General features: G+C 36.1%; 1 protein-coding gene across 1 annotated transcript in view; it reads right to left on the bottom strand.

Annotated features, from left to right (window-relative positions):
- The window catches only part of Hdx (highly divergent homeobox), a 122,246-nt gene that overhangs the window by 34,140 nt on the left and 72,270 nt on the right, over positions 1-15,836 (bottom strand). The window lies entirely within an intron of this gene.

Here is a 15,836-nt window from a genome sequence, read left to right as displayed (position 1 = left end):
GTTTTATCCATATGATGGTTCCAATTATCTCAAGAGGTGGTGGGAAAAAATCTAAAAATGGACTTTAAACAAAATTATATATCCTACATAGCCCTGTGTTGTGTGTGTGTGTGTGTGTGTGTGTGTGTGTGTGTGTGTGTGTGTGCATATTTGTGATGAGAGAGAAGAAATAGAGGAAGTAGGAGGTAGAGAAGAAAGAGAGGAAAGGCATTAAAGAAGACTTCTGTGTGTGTGTGTGTGTGTGTGTGTGTGTGTGCATGTGTGTGTATGGGAGAGAGACAGTGTGTGTCAAAGATAAATTCTGCAAATCATGGTGCAAGCTCTGAGATTCTGTTGCTACCTGATGATCTGGTCTCACACAGAGGATAATCCAATACTTCCTATACATAAACTTTTTTTTAACATTTCCCCACTAAATAAAATTTGAACACCAGATTCAGGTAACACTGGAAAATTATATATACAGAATATGAAATGACTTTAAGAAGAGTTAGAATAGTTAATCATGCAATAATAAACAATGAACACATTTTAAAGCTACAATCTTTTGTAAAGGGCTTTTCTTTAGCAGTGGAGGGGAAAGTAATATATGAATTTTGAGATTATGAGGAAAAGATGTGTGTTTGTGTGTGTACTAATAAATTTGATTATCAGCTAACTCTGTTCCTCTTTGCTTAAAAGTAACATTTATTATAAGTACTAATAATACATTATATGTTCCCATTAAGAGATTCAAAATATGGGGGCTGGGAAGGTAGCTCAGTAGTAGAGCGCTTGCCTTGCATGCCTGAGGCCCTGGGTTCGATTCCTCAGCACCACATAAGCAAAAAGAAAAAAGCCGGAAGTGGCACTGTGGCTCAAGTGGTAGAGTGCTAGCCTTGAGCTAAAGAGCTGAGGGACAGCACCCAGGCCCAGAGTTCAGGCCCACGACTGGACCCTCCCCCCAAAAAAAGAGATTCAAAATATGGCATCCAAGTTTCTTTAATCAAATGGAATAACCCTTGAATTTGTTTATAACATAAAAGTCATATTAGGTATTCAGCCCACACTGATATAACAATAGTTGTGGAGCTAAACTTCTCCAAACCAAGAGCAAAAATAGACACAAGAATTTAGGTAGATTCAAGTAATTCATCATAAAACTAGCATAAATATTCTCATAATTTTCCACTGAACCAAATTCTCTAGTGAAAGTTAACCTATATTACTGTCAGAATGGAAGGAATGATGAACCCAACACTGAACTCACTCAGCCAATTAATTTGTAATTCATTTAGAGGTCATCTAACACTGATTCATCTTTTAAATTGAACTAAATAAAACCTGATTTGATTTGCTGGAAATGTGCTGGGATCTTAGCATTAGCAATGCTAAAGGCGAACTATTATGACAATGCCTATTAATTAGAAGCTTATGGGAGAAGAGCAGTTATTTTTAAAGCTCCTAAGAGCATGTTTTAAATAAGAAAATAAATAACGTAATAAAAATCAAACAGCATTAAAACTGCAAATACCCATTTAGAGGAGAAAGAAAAGTGCACATTTAAAAGAGAAAGTGAATTCTCCCCTAAGGAAGCCTGTGAAGTCACTTTGGTCTTTCAGTCAGTCCCATTCTTCTCTAAAGCCTAAATCTCAGCCCCTAGTAAAGAAAACAGGTAATCATTGTGTCCATTTTGTGAAGATTAGCATTCCAGCAAAGAGATAAACCTGAAGCTTGGCTCAAGAAACCAGATAATTGTGTTGACTTCACTTGGATTCTTTGGTAACTGAATAGACAGAAATCTGACTTTTCATCAGCTACAAGGACATTTCATTAAAATTACACTAGGTGATTAAACTCTGAGGAGTACCAAGTTACCAAAGCCCAATATGTCAGTACTCACTCATAATCCCAGCACTCAGAAAGCTGAGTTTGAGGCTAGTTTGGCTACATAAAACAAAACAACAACAACAACAAAACAATGAAATTAAACTATACATTTGTGTGTACATGAAACTCATTTGAAATGAAAACAGTTAAAGTTTTCTAACTAAACTAATACATCCCTCATCCTCCTCTCTGTTATCCTTGTGAATTCACTTCCTGCCCTATGCAAATTGCCAGTTTAAACACTAGTCCATTCTCTGGAGATATCAAACATGTGTTATGCAAGTTTATTTCGACTAGATTATGATATCCTTAAATAGCAGTGCCCAGGTCTTTTAACTGTTTTAATTTGTTTTCTATGATTGAGCTGCACTCCATTCCTTGAAATAAAACAGTAAAATAATCAAAAAGTCACAGAATGAAAAAGTCAAAGAATAAACCACAGTCTCTCTTCGTAACTTGCAAACTCATAATTCTGACACCAAAGACAACAATTAACAGTAATTTCTTCAGTAATATTTCAGGATAAAAATGCACATATATAGCTATGTGTTAGTGGCTCATGCTAACTACTCAGGGGGCTGAGATCTGAGAATCACAATTCAAAGCCAACCTGGGCAGGAAAGTTCAAGAGACCCATATCTTCAATTAACTACCAAAAAGCCAGAAGTGAAGGTGAAGCTCAAATCTAAATATAGTAGCCATGTGTGAAAAAAACCAAGTGAGTACATGAGGCCCTGAATTCAAGCACCAATGGAAGCACAGAAACAGTGGGACAAGCCAGGGGCCGGTGGCTCACGCCTGTGATCCTAGGTACTCAGGAGGCTGAGATCTGAAGATCACGATTCAAAGCCAGCCTGGGCAGGATAGTCTGTGAGACTCTTATCTCCAATAAACCACTAGAAAACCAAAAGTGGCACTGTGGCTCAAGTGGTAGAGCACTCGCTTTGAGCTGAAGAGCACAGGACAGCGCCCAAGCCCAGAGTTCAAGCCCCACGACTGACCAAAAAAAAAAAAAAAAGGAAAAAGTGGGACAAAGGGTGAATCAATTCAGGAGTGAAACTCACCAGACACTTTACTGGAAATGAACTATACAACTTAGAGGAGGAGAGAAGTCAGGAGGGGAAAAACTAGGAGAGAATGAGGGAGAATGAAGGGTGACACTGTTCAAAAGGAAAAGTACTCATTACCTGACTCATGTAACTAACCTCTTTGTACATCACCTTGACAGTAATTTTTTAAAATGCATGTATACCTGAAAAACTTCTTGTATTTCATATTAAAATTTTAAACTTTTCCACTTCATGGAATACTGTAATAATCTTTCTATATCAACATATATAGATATGCCTCAATGTTTTTGTGTGTATTAAGAATATTCAACATGATATTAAACTTCTTAAAAATTTAAGGCTCAAAGCTGTAGAGAAAATTCTCAAGAACATACTCACTTCACATAACTGAAATTCTATACTTATTGAACATCAACTATTTATCTACCTCTATCCCTGACTGCCACTTTTGCAAGATCTGCTTCTGTGAACTAGATATTTATTTTTGAGGCAAGATCTCACTGTAGCCCAGGCTAGTCTCAAAATGCACAATGCACTTGCCCCAATTTCTTGAGGGCTAGTATTACTCATGTGAGCCACTAACCAAATGAGTTTGTACTGAGGAACCAAGTTGAACAAGCTAAGTCTGTGAAAGGAAGGCTTTATAGTAATAAGAAAGTGGAGAAACCCCACTTCCCATGGATATGGTGCAACCTGTGTCTTAGTCGTGTAGCTATGGAATTGGGCCAATCAGGCTCCTGTTTGTGTTGAACAAGCTTCTTCTTTTCTTGTCATTGTTCCCTAAACAACACCACATAAGAAATATTTACATAACATTTACAATATATCAGACTTTATTTTAAAACATCTAGATATAAGATAAAGTATGTGGGATAAAAGCATATGTTATATGCAGAGAAAAGACTTTCCACTTTTTTGGTAGTACAGGAGATTGAACTCAAGGCTAAGCTAGTGCTCTACCACTTCAGTTATGCCTCCCCCCTTCCACTTTATTTTTCAGATAGGATTGTTCACTTTTGCTTATGCTGGCCTTAGACCATGATTCTCTTACCTCTGCCTACAAAATCACGAGGATTGCAGGCATGCATCACATTTGGCCTATTTATCTTATTTTGTTAATCTATATTTATAATTATGAGAGGATTTTATTGTGCTAGTTCCATATGTGCACTTTGAACACAATCACCTCCTCCACCATATTACTATTCTCCTCCATCTTCTCAAACATTTGGTGGTTTTCATTGTGTTGTACTCATGCAACCAGTCCTGGTCAAGACTGCAAGATTTTATATAACCTACTTGCACATCCCTGGAAGGTTCTGGAACTAAAAACCTACACATACTAGTTTAAGTAATTTGGAATGAGGTCCAAAATGCATAAAAGTTTTTGTTTTCTCTGTCTTAATCAATGCTAGGCTTTATTTGACTTTGTGATTTTTATAAAGTTAGTGAAAATGTTTTCATTTATATTTTTGGATGACAATTCATCATTTAAACATATAGAGACCACATGCATTAATGTTTTTTTTCTTTGCAATGCTTAAAGAATCACTATTTTCTTCATAAAAAAAGTTATACTCCTCAAATGGCCAAACTGTAAAATGTGTTAGGGTGCTATCTTTCATGCAAATAATATTTTTAAATCATGTCAAGTGCACTTTTCTATTATTAGAAATGTGATCTGCCTCTAAATTTTGTAAATGATTTTTGGAAAATTTCATGCTATTTCATGCAGTTTAATTATTGATATAATCTCTGTTTTCAATGAACATGTTTATGTAAATTAAGATATTGAATATCATGCCCTCCAAAAGAATCCTCTTCCCTTTCTACAACTACTTAAAAATTAAAGAAAAAACCTTGAGGGGAAAAAAAGATAAAAAGTGCAGCAGTGGAGCTCACTGGACGTTGATGAATTGAAACTATACAAATCATGAGTAGAGAGAGAAGGGACAAGGCTGGGAATGTAGCTCAGTGGTAGAGTGCTTGCCTTACATGCATGAGGCCCTGGGTTCGATTCCTCAGCACTACATAAGCAGAAAAAGCTGGAAGTGGGGCTGAGGCTCAAGTGCTAAAGCACTAGTCTACAGCTGAAGAGCTGAAGGACAGCGCCCAGGCCCAGAGTTCAGAACCCACAACTGCCAAAACAAACAAACAAACAAAAAAAAGAGGCCCAGAGAGAGAAGGGACAAACTGGGAGAGAATAAAGGAACAGAAGACACTTTACACTGTATGAAAGGAAATATACTCATTATCTGACTCATGTAATTGTAGTCCCTCTGTACATAATCTTTGTAATAACAAAAAAGTAAATTTTGAAAAAATGTAAAAATTGCTCTATATTTCTTGGGGAGAAAGTTTAACTTGAATATTTTTTTCAAATCATAGTAAAATATATATAAAATGATCATTTTAATCACTTGTAGTTCAGTAGCGTTAAAATATGCTCATATTGTAATCTCTACAACGTTTTTATTCCCATTAGTGAACTCTTTATTTCTCTCAACTCCAGCTCCATGCATTTCTACAGACCTAACTACTCTACAAAGCTCACTGCAGTGGAAGCATAAGTATTTTCTTTAAGTACTAGTTTATTTCCGTTAGCATATAGCCTCAAAAATTCTTCCAAATAATAGTATATGTGAGAATGTCTCTTAGTTTTATTTGTGTGTGTGTGTGGGGGGGGGGTGGGTGCACACGCACGCGCGCACGTAGACTTGCTGGTCCTGCAACTTGAACTCAAGGCCTTGGGTACTGTCCTTAAATTCCTTTGCCCAAGGCTAAGACTCACAACTCCACTTTGGGCTTTTGATGGTTAAGTGAAGACAAAGTCTCACAGACTTCCCTGTTATGCTGTCTTCAAATTATTATCTTCTGATCCCAGCCTCCTGAGTAGCCAAGATTTCAGCTGTAAGCCACCAGCTCCAGGCTTCCTTGTTTTTTTAATTTGTTTTTAATTTTTGTGCTGGTTCTGGGTCTTGAACTCAGGACCTGGGCACTATCCTTGAACTTCTTTGTTCAAGATTACCATTCAACCACTTGAGCCACAACTCAACTACAGACTTTTTGGTAATTTAATGGAGATAAGAGTCTCGCAGATTTTCCTGCCTGGGTTGTTTTGAACTGTGATCTTCAGACTGCAGCCTCCTGAGTAGCTAAGATTACAGGTGTGAGTCACTAGTGCCAGGCTCCTTGTTTTTCTGAGGATGAACAATAGTCCATTGTAAGTGGTTACGAATCATCTACTATTGATGGGTATTTGGGTTGTTTCTATCTTCAACCTGTTCTGAATAATTTCTGCTATGGTCACAGATATACAAATATGTTTTCGGGATCTTTATTTCAGTTAGTTGTGGATATATTACCAAAGGTTGATTGCTAGATCCAATGGTACTATTATTTGTACTTGTTTGAGATACATCCACATTATTATTCTATGGCAGCTGTACCATTCTACATTCCTAGTAACTGCATATAGATAATTTCTTCATATCCATAGCAACATTTGTTATTTTCTGTCTCTGTTTTAGTGTGAGCTAATATCACAATGTAGTTTGGATTTGCACTTCTCTGATGATTAATATTTTTGAGCATTTTTCTCATGTTTATTGGCATTTTTATGTCTTTTTTGGAGCAACGCATATTCAGCTTCTTTGTCCATTATGTATTTGATTTTGTTGATAAATGGTACAAAACATATTTTATATGTACACTTTTGAATAAAAGAGTATCTTTTATATTCTGATCATCTTTATGCCTTGGATATATGAAATATATCTCTGTCATGGTTGTCGATTTAAATGGATCGTGAGCTGCCTAGATATTTGGTCAATGATTGTTTTGAGTATGCCTATTAAGGTCTTTCTGAACGAGATTAACATAGACTGAGATTGCTCTTCTTAATATGGGTGGGCTTCAGTCATACAATTGAAGATCTGTATTGAACAAAAGGCTTGATCATGATAAAATTCCTCCTGTTTTTTCATTTGTTTGTTTGTTTGTTTGTTTTTGTCTGTCGTGGGGCTTGAAATCTGTGTTTGGGCTCTGTCCCTCAACTCTTCAGCTCAAGGCAATTATTCTACTACTTGAGCCACAGCACCACTTCTCGTTTTCTGGTGGTTTATTGGAGATAGGAGTCTCATAGACTTTTCCTGCCCAGGCTGGCTTTCAACCGTGATCCTCAGATCTCAGTCTCTTGAGTAGCTAGGATTACAGGCATGAGTCACCAGGCATGAGTCTGGCTTCCTCCTGTTTTTTTTTTGAGCTGACACATTGGTCTTGTCTATTGTTTGGACTTGGACTGAAAGATGCTTTTGGGGGTATTAAGCCTGCTCTTAGATCTCTAGCCTCTGATCAAAAGTATTCACCATGAGAGCTTATTTGGAGATTCTAGCAGGGGAGTGCAGCTTCTCATATACCCTTGACTGAAAAGCAATCTCTTCTATCAGGGATGGTCATCCTCTTGGACCAGGCACACAGCTTCAGGAGGGACACACATGGAGTGGTGAGGGAGAAGGGGACACCCACCTAATCAGCTAGGTCAGTGCAATCAACCCTGGCAATCAATGGGTGACAAATATTACAGCCAGATCACCCCTAATTGTTCTTGCATTGGAGTTGTTTATCAATGAACCCAATGTAAAATCATTTTAATTCAAAAATGCATTTACTACATATAACCTACTGAACATTATAGCTTAGCTCCATAGGAAGCTATTGAACTTTAGTTGTTGTTCTTCATGATTGCATGGCTGACTGGGAAACATGGTTTGCTTTTAATGCCTAGCATCATCAGATTCAAAATTTCATGTTCTCTATCTTAAAGGGAAAAAATTGCAAGTGAACCACAATAAATTAGACTATCTGCATTGTCATCCAAACCTCTGACCCAACACTTCCAAAGGCACTGTAATAATGAAAACTCACTGGGATTCAAATCTAGTACTATGCATGTGCTAGGCTATGAGCTCTACCACAAACAACATTCCAGCGTTTAGCTGTCTTATATGGCTTAACTTTTCTTACAAGATCAACAGGGAACTCTTAGGCTTTAATTGACATTGCTCAGTTAAGATTTCGTCTCACAAGCAGTTTCAATTAAAATGCTCTAGTAGGGAAATGTAATAGAACATTCCTTTACACTGACAAGAAATTTAAAAAAATTCTTATCATAGAGTGGCTTAAAAGCTGCATTAAGTGCAGATAACTAGACTCCTTAATGATTTTTCTGGAATAACACAGACATTCTTTTGGACAGACTTAAATAAGCTTTTTCTTTAAACTTAGCAGGTAGTACTCTCACTGAAAAAGAGAGATGGTTGTTAATCTGTGTACAAGAGCAAACTAGAAGTAAACAAAACATCACAGAAGCTCTATCACTAACTTACATAAAAGTTCCCATTGCCCAAAACTTAAAAATTAGAAGGTATAAGTATCACAGATTCAGATTATGAAGGACATGTACTAGGGGGCTTAGGTAACAACAAACAAGCTACAATACTTTCTTCAGTATAAAGTAGAAGAAATCTAGAAAGTCTAGAACTCTAGAAAGAAATTTTCAAGTTAGTTATGTATCTTCCTAATATAAGGCAAGGTACTTAATCCTTGGGGCTTGGTTTATTATCTTAAAATTAGAAAACCTATGCAAAATAAACCAGGTTCATAGTCATAAGGAGTCAGCAAATGTAATCTCTTTCTGATACCTACTATGCCATATAGCTATCTTTATCTTAAAACAGAGAAATATACAACTGGCTTTTCTGTGAAAACCTGTTTGTGAGACCAGATAAATCTAGGAATAACTTGTCCTTTTAGAAAGAGCAGTAATCACTGGACAGTCTTTATACTTTCCCAGCCTTTTTGTCAAGAACATTATTTTTTGTGTGTTTTAAAAAATATCTTAGAAATTATACATTTTCAGATAATAAAATAGAGACTATAGTGCACATTTTACTACTTAAATTTGAGTCACAGCCCCTGTGGAGCCAAGATATATCTGCATCATGGCTAGTTATGGAAAAAATTTGATTTTCTTCTATGCCAACATAATTATGCCATTATTCACATCACATACAAACCTAGTGTCATTAGCTGTTTTAGGGAATCACTGAATAATGGCATCCCAGGTTCATGTTTGGTACTTCCTGCTCTCTAAGAATCTTTGTTAAGTAAACAAAAAATTGGACATGAATATTCTGCAGCTATTTGTGAAACTGAAGGGGAATGTACTGTAGGCTTATGCAAATAACACTACTCACATTCACTTCCAACAGCTCTTAGTTATTGACTACATTTCTCTATTTTTCATTAAGGAATAGATAAAACAAGAAGATATTCATTTAAAAATAAAGCAAAATAGGAAACTGACCATAGAATGTAATTAAGAAGAACTGTCTTGTTACCAAAAATGGACCTGTAGCTATCTTAGAAGTGCAGAGCTAAGGAGATAGCTGGACAGAAAGGAGAAAAAGTTCATAAATCAAAATTGTAGATGAATGCAGTAAGCATAGTATCAAACTAAGTAGTTGGGCACTAAGGCATAGAGATAATTTTACATATCTCTCACAATGTCAATCCAACAACAAAATTTAACTAGAATTTGGGCAATATATATAGTTATCCTTATCTATATCCGTATTTTGTATGCAATTATAAGATATATTTGATAAAATATGTTTTGCATAGCCTCCACTAAGGAATGAAATTGGTGGTAAACCCTTTACTAGTTGGGATCTTCTACCAGCCAGTGTACTTTGTTGTGTGTGCACTATGTATGTACATAGTAGGATACATAGTAAGTACATCAGGAGACAGCATTCCTGTTTATTAGCTTACATTTGTTCCCACTAAACCTGTGTATGACCAATGGTTCTGTGAAATGAATCTGAACCTTGGTAACCATTTGCCTTTAAATTCTTATTTCCTTTACTCCCATTGCATTTTATAGAGTCTTTTTTATTCCACAGTCTTTTGTTTTGAACATTATATTTTTCTTTTTTTTCTAAAGTAAAATAGGTATATTTAGCTCATGGCTTTGTAAGTCAATAACATGGCATGATTATCTGCTTGTTAAGTAGTAAGAGCCTTCCTGCTGGGACTTGGCCAGTTGGAGACAAGTGTGTTAAAGGGAGCTGCCTTTCCTGACATGCACTAAGTGTTTTTACTGTGAATAAAGTACAACAAAGTCCTAAAAGTGTGAGCTGCTTTTGTAAAATGTAATTAAACTCCACAAGGCTTATAATAAAATGTTACTTAACTCTGTTCTTATCTGTGGGGAAAACTTTGGCAATGAGTATAAAACAAATATGATCATAAAAACCAAACATTTGATCTGGCCACAGGTGTGAGACAAAACAGTTTGATTATCTATCTATCTATCTATCTATCTATCTATCTATCTATCTATCTATCTATCTATATCTATAGATATATATATATATATATATAGAGAGAGAGAGAGAGAGAGAGAGAGAGAGAGCTATTTATCCTAGCATTTTCTGTTGATGATCTTGACAGAGCTATAAAAAGTCAATTGAATATGGGTGTATAATCATATCAGGAAATTATCCTGCCATCCTCATGTCCAGACATCCCAATGTAAGGGAAGATAATTATATTAATTTACTTTTTTTGGGGGGGGGTGTCTGGTCGTTGGGCCTGAACTCTGGGCCTGGGCGTGGTCCCTCAGCTCTTCAGCTGAATGCTAGCACACTACCACTTGAGCCATAGCACCACTTCTGGCTTTTTTTTCTGCTTATGTGGTGCTGAGGAATCGAACCCAGGGCCTCATTCATGCAAGGCAAGCGTTCTACCACTGAGCCACCTTCCCAGCCCAGACATTGGGGTTTTTGGATTTTTGTTGTTGTTGTTTGTTTGTTTTTTGGTCCGTTGTGGGGCTTGAACTCTGGGCCTGAGCGCTGTCCCTGTGCTCTTCAGCTCAAGGCGAGTGCTCTACGCTTGAGCGTCATTTCAGGTTTTTGAGTGGTTTATTGGAGATAAGAGTATCACGGAAGCCGGGCGCTGGTGGCTCACGACTGTAATCCTAGCTACTCAGGAGGCTGAGATCTGAGGATCGCGGTTCAAAGCCAGCCCGGGCAGGAGAGACCGTGAGACTCCTATCTCCAATAAACCACCAGAAAACCGGAAGTGGTGCTGTAGCTGAAGTGGTAGAGCGCTCGCCTTGAGCTGAAGAGCTGAGGGACAGTGCCCAGGCCCAGAGTTCAAGCCCCACGACCGACAAAAAAAAAAAAAAAAGAGTATCACGGACTTTCCTGCCCAGGCTGGCTTTTGAACCCCGATCTTCAGATCTCAGCCTCCTGAGTAGGTAGGATTATAGGCGTGAGCCACTGGTGCCGTATATATTAATTTACTTTGACAATACAATAATAATATAGCTCTAAATTAACAGTATTGAGAGTTCATGTTATCGAATTGCCCAAATTTAGACCTATTTTGCTTATAATAAAAATCTTCTATTTCCTCTTTCCCTTTTTATCTCACCACATGAATTCTCACCTTGCACTTTCTCCCTCCATTGTAATGCTATCTGTCATGAGGTCCTTACCAGTACTTAACTGGTACTGGTGTCATGTCACTGAATTTCTGTAATACAAAGATCATAAAAGGCTACTATGAACATTATTTGAGGATGTTTGAAGAAATGGATGAAGTTTTATAAATGTATGACCCATCAACATTGAATTGAGAGGAAGTAAAATATCTAAACAAATCATTAACAGGTAATGATGGAATCTGTAATCAGAACCTTCAAGAAAGAAAAACATGAGGTCATATAATTTACTGGTGAATTCTACCAAACATTCAAGAAAGAATTAACATCAATTCTTCTGAAACTCTTACAAAGCATTGAGTATAAGTTCTATGAGGTCAATGTTATTTCATATCCAAGTAAGATAAAGATATCACAAGTAAAAAAAACTATATACTAATACCTTATATGACTCTAGATGTAAAAATATTCAAGCCAATAATGGAAAATGAAATATAGTAGCACTTTAAAGTAGCTCATATTATGATCAATTAAGGTTTAATCAAGAGAAGTAAGGGTAGTTCAATATACAAAAAAATCCCATGAAAATACCTCATATTAATAGGAAATTAAGAAAATTATTGTATTTATAATAACACCAAAAGAATAAAATTTGTGCAAATAAATTTAACTGAGTTAGTTCAAGCTACAGATTTAAAAATTAAATTACAGATCTAAGTAAATCAAAAGACATCTTATGTTCATAAATTAGAAGACTTGATATTAGAAGACTTGTATATTGGCAATATACATAAGCAATGCAAGTCTTATTAAATTTTTGCTACCATTTTTAACAAAAGTGAAAAAGATGAACTTAAATTCACATAAAATTTTAATCAACCATGAATATTTGAAACACTCATAAAAGAAATAGTACTAAAGAGAACTCACACAACATGATTTAAAATTTTATAATAGAGGTGTAAGAATCATCACTATGTAATACTGGCTTAAAGACAAACAATTGATCAGTGGAAGAGAATTGAGAAACCAGAAACAAATGTATGCACCCATATTCAATTGACTTTTTATAGCTCTGTCAAGACCATCAACAGAAAATCTAGGATAAATAACTAGATACAAAAAAATGAATTTGTAATCCTTGCTTATACCAGACATAAAATTTGCTTGGAATGGATCTAAGACATGAATAAAAGGGCTTGACCTATAGAAGTCATATTAAAAAAAAACATGAGTACATAGGAATGGATGAAGGGTGAACAAATGCAGTCATGATATTCAATATACACTTTGAAAGAAATCAAATATGCAACTTGTGGGCAAGGACAGGATGGGAAAACTAGGGGAAAGTGAAGGAAGCAATGATATTGCCCAAGAAGAATTGCACTCACTGTGTGACTTATAGAATTGTAACCCTTCTGTACAACTTCTTAATAATAACAATAAAAATAAACAATAAAAAGGGTAACCATCTAGTGGGGAGTATTAAATATAATCTTCCAAGGTACATCTCTAGTATTTAGTACCTGTCCTGTAATTATGAACAAAATATGTTAATCCTTATTTCTTGTATTTGCTTTTGTTTCTAATGTTTGAATATACAAGCCACACTTTCTTTTCTTGTTTTTTTTTTGTTTGATTTTTATTTATTTATTTTTTTATTGTGAAAACACTGTACAGAGGGGTTACATGGGCAAGATAATGAGTACATTTCTTATCAAGCATTGTAGCCTCCTCCTTTGTTTCCCCTTCCCATCCGCCCCCGACCCCTCCACCCAATCCCCCCCTGCCCCCCCACCAAAGTTGTAAAGTTCGTTTTCAACATAACGACTTGCACATCTCATTGTTGCAATGGGTCCACCTGTATCACTATTTAAACGATGTGTTTTTCCCCTTCCCCTCCACAAATTATGCCAACATCAAATAGAGTGAAAGCAGGGGTTATACTGCGGGGGAAGGACATACAAAGCAACAAAGAAATAATCTTATAAATGTGTTAGAAACAATCACATGAAAGAAAAAAAAACATTTGAATACATATCTTAGGGTTCATTTCCCTAACATCACCTTATCTGACCTTTTCTGCTTGACTCAGAAATATACTAGATATTGCAAATAAGGGAAACCATGGGACCTATGTTTCTTTGGGCCTGGCTTACTTCACTTAATATATTTTTTCCAAGCCTTTCCATTTCCTAACAAATGGGGCAATGCCATTCTTTCTGATGGAAGCATAGAATTCCATTGTGTATATATACCACATTTTCTTGATCCATTCATCTACTGAGGGGCATCTGGGTTGGTTCCATATCTTAGCTATAGTAAATAATGCTGCAATAAACATAGTTGTGCTGGTAGCTTTAGTGTGGTCTTGTTTGTAAACATTTGGGTAAATGCCCAAAAGTGGGATTGCTTGGTCATAGGGGAGTTCTGTGTGGAGTCTTTTGATACTGCTTTCCAAAGTGGTTGAACAAGTTTACACTCCCACCAACAAAGCAGACACTCTGAAAACATTACAGGATGGAATAGGAGAAATCCTAGGTCTCCTTGGCACAGGCCGAAATTTTCTTAATAGAGACCCAGAAACACAACAAATCAAAGAAAGGTTGGACAAATGGGATTGCATGAAATTGCAGAGCTTCTGCATGGCAAAGGACATAGCTAGCAAGATCCATAGAAAGCCCACAGATTGGGAGAAGATCTTCACTAGCCATACAATGGACAAGGGTCTCATATATACCTTGAACTCAAAAAATTAAATCCCCCAACAACAAATCTTCAAAGAAACAACTGCCCAATAAATAAGTGGGCTAAAGACTTAAAGAGAAACTTCTCTGAAGAAGAAAAAAGAATGCCCAATAAACACATGAAGAAATGCTCAACTTCCCTAGCCATAAAAGAAATGCAAATCAAAACAACATTGAGATACCACCTCACTCCAGTTAGAATGGCTAAAATCAAGAACTCTAATAACAACAGATGCTGGAGGGGATGTGGACAAGCCACACTTTCTTCCCTTTCACTTTCTAATCTGGTCAGCAGGCTCTTCCTCTGAATTGGCTGACATAATGTCAGCTTTAATAGCTAATTAAATGATTAAATGTATAATACATTCCAGAAGCAACTACTTCCCATGGTCTTTCTATTCTGAACTTCCACAAATATTCCTACATATTCCACAAACTTTGCAAAAAAGTTAGTCTATATTTATCATCTTGAATTTGAAATGTTTTTAGTGACACCAGAAGTACAGTAGCAAAATAAAAGGTTGAATTTTGAAAAAATTAAAGATTGTAGTAATTTAAAAGTTTCATATCATATATACTAATATTTGATCTTATAGGTAATAGTAACTATAGGACACCACTAGCTCAGGAAATAATATCAAGAAATAACAACTAAGACCATAGTAAAATAAAATATTTCTGAAGAATAAAATAAGCAATTAACAGTAAAGAGATAGCTTACAGAACAAGAGAACTCTTTTACCAGCTGTGAAAAAAATTCAGAATACATAAAGAAGACAAAAAATAAAACACCAAGGAATAATTACTGCACACAGTAAATGGGCAAATGAACTGAACAGATAGATCACAAAAGTACAAATTGCCAATAAATATATTAAAATATTCAGCATCTTTAACTATCAAGGAATTGCAAATTAAAACTACATTTACATTTTATCTCAGTTAGAAAATGATATAATCAAGAGAAGGGGGACATACAATAAATGCTGGTGAGGTTATAGGAGAAAGAAAACTTTATACATGGCTAATGGAAATGTATATGATTCATTCGCTGTAGAAAATAGTATGGAAGCTGTTATGGTTTGAATATAGGCTCATGATTTGAATGTCGGGTCCCCACCTTTTGGTGCTCTAGGAACTTTAGGAGTTTCTGTTTGAAGTGTATGCCTGGTGCCAATTCTTTCCTTAGATTTTGTTTTCTGTCCTCTATAAGGTGAGCAGTTTCCGTCATATGTTCCTACTGCAATTACATTCCGCCTCAACAAAAGGCCCCAAAACACAAGGGAAAAATGGCCAAGGACTAAGCAGTTTGAAATTGTGAACCAAAACATAAAATACATTTGTTTATGTTGTTCTGTCAAGTATTTTGTTAAAGTAATGGAAAAAGTTACAAATACAGAGTGTCCAAATCAGAATGTCATATCAATGGGATCAACAGAAGCAGTACTGGATTTAAAAAAAAATTTATTATGAAAATATCGTACAGAGGAGTTACAATTACATGGGCAAGATAATGAGTACATTTCTTTTTTGGGGGGGGGGATTCGATCATGGGGCCTGAACTCTGGGCCTGGGCGCTGTCCCTCAGCTCTTCAGCTCAAAGCTAGCACTCTACCAATGGAGCCACAGTGCCACTTCTGG

The sequence above is a fragment of the Dipodomys merriami genome, unplaced genomic scaffold (assembly GCF_024711535.1).
Source record: "Dipodomys merriami isolate MVZ:Mamm:240054 unplaced genomic scaffold, mDipMer1.0.p SCAF_3, whole genome shotgun sequence".
In the NCBI taxonomy this organism is placed as follows: Eukaryota; Metazoa; Chordata; class Mammalia; order Rodentia; family Heteromyidae; genus Dipodomys; species Dipodomys merriami.
This window is presented reverse-complemented; position numbering and strand designations above follow the sequence as displayed.